Here is a 7500-nt window from a genome sequence, read left to right as displayed (position 1 = left end):
TTATACATGTTGACAAGTTTGCGAATTCACAGCTGGCCCTATTTTCCCTATGGTTATAAAAATATGATCACTTTTATGCATTGGTATGATTTGTAATCTGTGTGATTTGAACAGATTTTTTTTTTTTTTTTACGTTGCTTACTTCAAAGTGCAGTGTGATTAGGTTAGCGGTGCCAACAGTGAAAGCACACTTAACATGCCCATCGGACTTGTCAACATAACCACGCTTGCAGCATTATGACAGTAGACATAATAAGCTGAACAGTCATAACAACATTTTCAAAGTAAGAATATGAATTACTACCAATTTTCTTTGAATGTTGAAGTTTATGCTGCGCTTAAGCTGCCTGTATGTTGCAAAATGTTTCATAGGCCTAAAGAAATCATCTAAGCCTTCTGAGATGTAATCTGTTAGTAATGAATTTATTTGTAGAGATTACCTATTCTTTCAGGAATACGATAGGAATATGAATTACGACCAGTTTTCTTTGATGTTGAAGTTTTAGGCTGTGTTTGAGCTACCTGTATGTTGAAAAATGATTTATAGGCCTAAAAAAATTTCTAAGCCTTCTGAAGTGTAATAATGTTGATAATGTTTTTATTTGTAAAGATTACCTGTTCTTTGAGGAATAAAAGATGATGATGATTTTGATTATATGGAGAAGATGGCTATTAATCGAAATATCATAAGTATTAATATTAAGGCGTATGGAACACTTGTTTTTCAACTGGTTTAGAATATTATATTCATAAAAGTCCTTCCGCTCGCTGATGGAGTATAATTTATTCTTTCATAAGGTAACTTGAAGTGTAAGAATGTTTAGATAACCTCATTTGCTTTCTGGCCAGATATTGTTAATAGAGAGATATGACTGTTAAGTGTAAAGTAAAGAAATCTAACACCTAGGCCTAGGAACAGTATCTTGGCTTTGACAAAAGAACAATTGCATAGGCGAATATTTGCTAGTATGCCATCATTTTTTTAAATATTTAAGAATTATAACAAATAAATGTATGAAAATTCAAATATTCCTCCAACACATATAAAGTAAATGTTTTCAAGATAATTTCATTGTCGCTATTCAGTGTAGACCTACTTATGTTACACCGGGTGGTTGCTGTTGCACCGACACTAATTAGGCTTCTTACACACGAGGACACTAGTGTCCGCAACCAGTGTCGGACACTAGTGTCCTTGCTCAAGACACCGCCTGGCAACTAGTGAGCCACTCACACACCTCAGTCGGAAGAATGGCGGGAAATAAAAATAAACATAAAGGACTTACGTATTTCTTTCTTTTCTGAGAGGGGTTTCTCTTCAAAATCAGGAATGAGTTTCACCATTATTGCATTCCAGCAGTTCTGCTTTTCTATCTTATTTGCATATCCCTCACAAGATGGGTCCCAAAGTGCTGGTAGTTTTTCTATTTCACAAATGAGGTCCTCCGTGTTCAGCTTCTCCTCCACCTTCTTCGAAATTGTCCTTGATAGGCCGTCTCCTTCCATCATGGGATGGTGGTGGGTGTCAAACTGAGCATGAGAAGCTGGCCAGTGGGCAGCGGTGGTGAACACTGGTGGCTACGTGTGAAAGCTTCCATTTAAAACAATGCTTTGCAGTGAGTGGCGGCAACCGTCAGTGTCCGCCACGTGTTGCGGGAGCGAGACACCGAAATATCTGTTGCCTGGAAGTTGTCTGCTTGGGACACTGCTGTTGCCTCGTGTGAAAGGCTCCATTTGATAATATGGGAGGCAACTAGTGTCCGACAACGGTGGCGGACACTAGTGTCCTCGTGTGTAAGAGCCCTAACGATACGTCACACATGCTCCCCTCACACGTTGATATTGGTGGGCGCATTCTACTTTTGTATATGCATAATTACATTTTGTTCAGCATTGAGGTGTAAAAGCAATCAAATAGCACTATTTCAAATTTTATGCTTGCTTTGGAAGCATTATTAATATTATGACAATTTTTTTTTTATTTAACATTGAACTGATGCTTGATGACGACTTCATTTTGGTCAAATGCTTCAGCGATGTGTGAACAAAAGTTTTGAAAATGTTTCGAAAGAGTTTTTTCTGAAATTTGCTACAAGTGACATTTTCCTACAGTTTTGAAATATATGACAGATTTCACTCTTATGAAACATATTATGGCCTTATTGTATGCAATAAACGCGTTTCCGCATTGAAATAATAGATAAATATGGAGCATGTTAAGTTGTCAGTTAGTGAATTTTGAACGAAATCCTATGGAGTCATGTCGCATGAGATTTGAGCATCACTGTACATCAGGAAGAAGTAAGACAGAAGGAAGATATTCCACTTATCAAAAAAGTAAATAATTCAATTAGTAAATTAACAAACAGCTAAAAATGCTTAAAATGCAAGGAGAATCGTATTAAGGTAGTAATGTATTGCACCTCGCTTGAACTTCTGAAGTTCAATTCCACGACTTTCACTCGGGGGCTGTTCCACAGTCCAACGGTGTGAAGAATAAAGGACCTCTGCAACTGAGAAGTTCGGCAGCGAGGAACATTGACTGCAAGTTGGTGCTGCTGTCCAGCGAATCCGGTTGCTCTCGGCAGGTAAAGGGGATCAGGGATCCCTGCTGGGGGAGGGGGGATTGCAGTAAAAACGTAAACAAAAGACTGTGAATATCATAAAGATAATGACCGACATGAAATATTAGTCCTAGATAACGACCCCCGAAGACCCTTGGGGGTCACTATCTAGAAAAGAACCTCATATTATTTATAGCGGGCTGCCCAGTTCTAACCTTATAAAATTATTAAGAATAATAAGTTTTCGTGTTTTGTTCCAAAATTGTCGGGTGCTAGCTGATTCTGAATCGTAACCCAGGAGCAAAGAGGACATTTTCATTCCTGAAGTCGGGTTAGTCGTTTTCTATGGATCATACGATTTCATGTGTCCTAAATCAGTGGTTCTCAACCAGGGGGGAATTTCAGAGTTTCAGGGGGTAAACTGTGACACAGAATGACAGGATCAAACTGGTTCTAGGAAAACACAAAACGCAGCGTGCATCTCGATCCGCACCACTGAGTTGTCACGCTGGGCTTTCTCTCCTACAGCTTGTGTGTTTGTGTTAGTATTTTGTCGCATATTATTTGTTTGTTTGTTTGTATGGTGGTTTTGCGTTGCATGGAACCAGCGGTTATTCAGCAACGGGACCAACGGCTTTACGTGAATTCCGAACCACGTCGAGAGTGAACTTCTATCACCAGATATACACAATCTCTAACACCTCAATGGAATGCCCAAGAATCGAACTCGCGGCCACCAAGGTGGCAGGTCAAGACCATACCAATTACGCCACAATGCACCTTTTGAGGTGGACAATTTTGGAGAGGGGGCGCGATGACATTCTGACATAAGGTGAAAGGGTGCATAGGCCTTAAAGGTTGAGAATCACTGTCCTAAAACATATTTTGCTTAGTCGTAAATCTGATTGTGTACCACATGATGAACCTTACACAAGCGGACCTCAGGGCATCTTCAATGCTGATGTACCTCAGGTTGAAACTGAATGTATGTTTAAGTAAGGATGCTCTTCAAAATACGCATCTGAAATTGTATGATTCCCTGCATGACACACAAATGTTTTGAGAATGATTTACAGCTGGAAGGAAAATGTCGAACATTTCCAAAGAATCACAAATTTCTGAGAGCATCCTTCTCCTCCTTGATCTTGGTATTAAACTGAAGTTTACAACTGGAAGGGAAATATCAATGATTTCTGAGGAATCGCAATTTTTTGGGAGAATCCTTCGACCTAACTACTTTTATATCTTTATCTTTTACTCATTTCTTCTCCTTGATCTCAGCATCACTTCTCCATTCTTGTCCACTTCATCCCTCGCATCTTCGTTCTCTCTACTGGCCCCTCTTCCTCATTCATTGTCTTGGTTGTTGGAGAGTTCAACCGCTTCCACTTCCATCCCACCCACCCCCTCCTACCCCGCGATAGGTCTCGCCTCACCATTCCACGAAAATGTTCTTAGGGCTTCTCAGAATTGATCTCTTCGAGCCCACCCACTTGGCAAACATCCACTTGATTAGGGAGGCTGTTCACACTCACATTTTTGTACGAAAGATGTTCTCGGGAAAAGTTCAAATGTTTTTGTTGCCAATTCAGAACTTGTTCTTTAACAAACACCCCTTACACTTCTAGAGTCTTATGCATTATATATATATATATATATATATATATATATATATATATATATATATATACATATATTTATATGTATATATATATAATATATATATATATATATATATATATATATATATATATATATATATACATATTATAATTAACAATCACAAGAGCATATGTTTCACATAAATAAATTTCTTACTCGCATCAGGGAGTGAGGCCAGGGTGTTAGCAATTGGCCTCCGCACGCGCACACACACATATTTATATACATAATGTGTGTGTCTGTGTGTTTATGAATGGAGTTCCCCGATAACGAACAATAATGACAGATCCGGTTGGTATGCTTACCCCAAATACGTATACCAAAGGTACTGTTCAGTTCTGGTTCTGCTCTCTTGTAAATAAACAACGAGTCCTTGAATTGACACTTCCAAGTTATCAAACAGATGTCGTTTTCATGAATGTTTCTTGTTAACAAAACATTGATAGCATTTCCTGCAATATAAGACAGTGTTCATATTTCTTTTTTTACTCTAAAGGAATGAAATCATACAGCAAAACCAAAACCTTTGAAAGACAAAAAAAAAAAATCACGAACCGATAGTATACAGCGCTCAGTTAAATAAGATTAAATATGTTGAATTTATATACAATTTCTTGCATATGGATGTAAAAGGCTAAATGCTTTCGAAATGAGCCACCAGTTGTCCAATTCATTTCACAAAATTCAGGTTATTTGGATTTGCATGAGCATTCGTATTACTCTTCGCTAATCTAGAACGTTAATGGCATCAATAAATATTCGGTTTTACGTCTTGGTCTCGCAAGGGAAATGCTTTTATTATATGCCTGGTACGAGAGAGAGAGAGAGAGAGAGAGAGAGAGAGAGAGAGAGAGAGAGAGAGAGAGAGAGTTCCAGATTTAGAGCCTTAACTTCCTTAACCACTTTAGAAATACAAGTGTCAATTAATCACACCGATAATTGAAAGGGGATATCCCATAAGGCTATCCCTGATACCACGTATCCTAGGTAACTCGATTGCATAGGTTTTACGGTTTTTTTTTTTTTTTTTTTTTTTTTTGGGGGGGGGGAGAAGCATCAGCACTTATTCCGGTATCTGACACTTTCTATAAAAACAACACCTAGAAAAAGCAGCAGCAAGAGGTCCAACATCAAAAGAACCTTTTCTTAAAAAATGGCAAGTGGTGAAAGTAAAAGGCTCAAGCAGAACAACAGCTCAAACAATAATAACAATTAACTGAGAACGTCAATGAAAACAACAATAACAACAAGATGTGTTTGTGAAGCAATGTCCCCATTATTACTATTATTATTATTCTGAAGATGAACCCTATTCATATGGAACAACCCCACAGAGGCCACTGACTTGAAATTCAGACTCCCAAAGAATACTGTGTTCATTAGAAAGGAGTACCAACCAGAAGGTGATGGGAAATAAATCAATACAAACGTAAATCAAACATCAAAATACAAGTTGAACTGTATTAGGGGAGTAATGCATTGCATCGTCACTTGAGCTTCTGAAGTTCTAATTGCACGGCATCCTCTGGGCCTTGGCAGGCTGTTCCACAGTCCAGCGGTGCGAGGAATAAAGGGCCTCTGGAACAGAGGAGTTCGACAGCGAGGCACATCGATGCTCATCGGTGCTGCTATTCAGCCAATCTGGTTCCTCTAGTCTAATAAGTGACAAACTTTTTTTTTTAAACCTCGATCTCTGAAGATGATCTTCACCTGCATCATAAGTGGAGTCTGCATGTCAGTTATAGAGCATTTATCTTACTTAGTTCGAAAGTTGTGACCAAGGCTAAATTTGTATTTGACCTTTGATCTCTCCAAACTCACTAATGAGGTGTGTGACCTATACATGAAGTCTCTATCTTGCAAAGGGCAAACAGTATGACAAAGGTTTAATTTGTATTTGACCTTTGACCTTTTAGTATGACCCTGACCTTACCCTACAAATACAGTTCAATAGTGCAATATGCATGCTAAATATCAAGTCACTATCTTGTATCATTCAAAAATTATTAAGAAAGTTCCATTTGGACTTGACCTTTGACCTGCATGTATGACCTTCACCTCATTCTGCAAATCCAAATTCACTAATGCAGTAAGTGTGCCAACTATGCAGTCTGTTTCGAGTTGGTCAAAAGTTATGTCCAAGGTTAAGTGTATATTTGACCTCTGGCCTTGCAGTGTGACCTTGATCTTACTCTTCAAAGGCAAAGGTTGAATTTTTATTCGAACTTTGACCTTAATGTATGATTCTAACTCTTGAATCTATCACAAATGTTGACTTCCCATCATGAATAGATGATATATGAAGTATGAAATCGTCATTTTCAAAAATTTTAAAGTGTCTTAAAAAACAGCCCCTAACAGTAAAACCACGGCGTAAAATGAGTAGCAATAAGTATCTTCCAGACAAACGCACAGCTATTACCTAAAAGCAATAGCAACTGCAAGGAAGGAGAAACGAGGCACAACACAAGCAAAAAGAATATAAGAATAGAGAAGCGATTTAGGTAAAAGAGAAAGAAACAGCTTTTTCAAGGAATAAAAAAATCCAAATTTCAATCAGCAAAAGTAACCGAGGAGAAGTTAAGTTGAAATCCCTTGAAATCTGACAAGCGAGAGACGCTTCTCCCTGACAGTTATATAAACAAAGGCGAGGATTAATGCGCGGGAACTCGGAGAGCGGTAATCTTATGCGCGGGAATTTCAAACGACTGACGAAATAAGATTATATCTGGGGAGCGTGGGTTTGCCGCGCGGGCATGCCATATACAAATGGCACTACTCGTTCTCATTCGGGCCGAATCTCATCAGTTTTAAAACTGTGGTCGTTTCATTTAATGAAACTTGAATGTTATTAAGGGAGTTGTGGTGTGGCTCTTGAATGGGTGCACATGTAGGTAGGTGCAAGTGTTTATTAAACGTGTACATTATGCTTTGAACACTGCTTATTTTAACATGTGAGGCCAATGGAATGGGCAACGTTGTGCTGCATGTTAAGCAAGGCCAAAAGAAAGAATACGTGTGGAAAGGTAATGTACTATAAGAAAAATTGAGGAAAACTGTTTTACAGTCATGAGAAACTTCTATGCTGTATACTTACGAAACTGCATACGACATAAAAAAAAAAAAAAATCTTTATTAAATCATATAAATAACAACTAAAAAAGCGTCATTCGGCCGATAGGAGGAAGAGAGCAGTCACATGGAAAAAAGAAAATAATGGGGTGCGGTTATAGCTATATATATTATATTATATATTATAGATTATATATCTATA

This window comes from Macrobrachium nipponense, chromosome 1 (assembly GCF_015104395.2).
Source record: "Macrobrachium nipponense isolate FS-2020 chromosome 1, ASM1510439v2, whole genome shotgun sequence".
NCBI lineage: Eukaryota > Metazoa > Arthropoda > Malacostraca > Decapoda > Palaemonidae > Macrobrachium > Macrobrachium nipponense.
The sequence above is the reverse complement of the archived record's forward strand: the minus strand, read 5'-3'. Positions refer to the sequence as shown.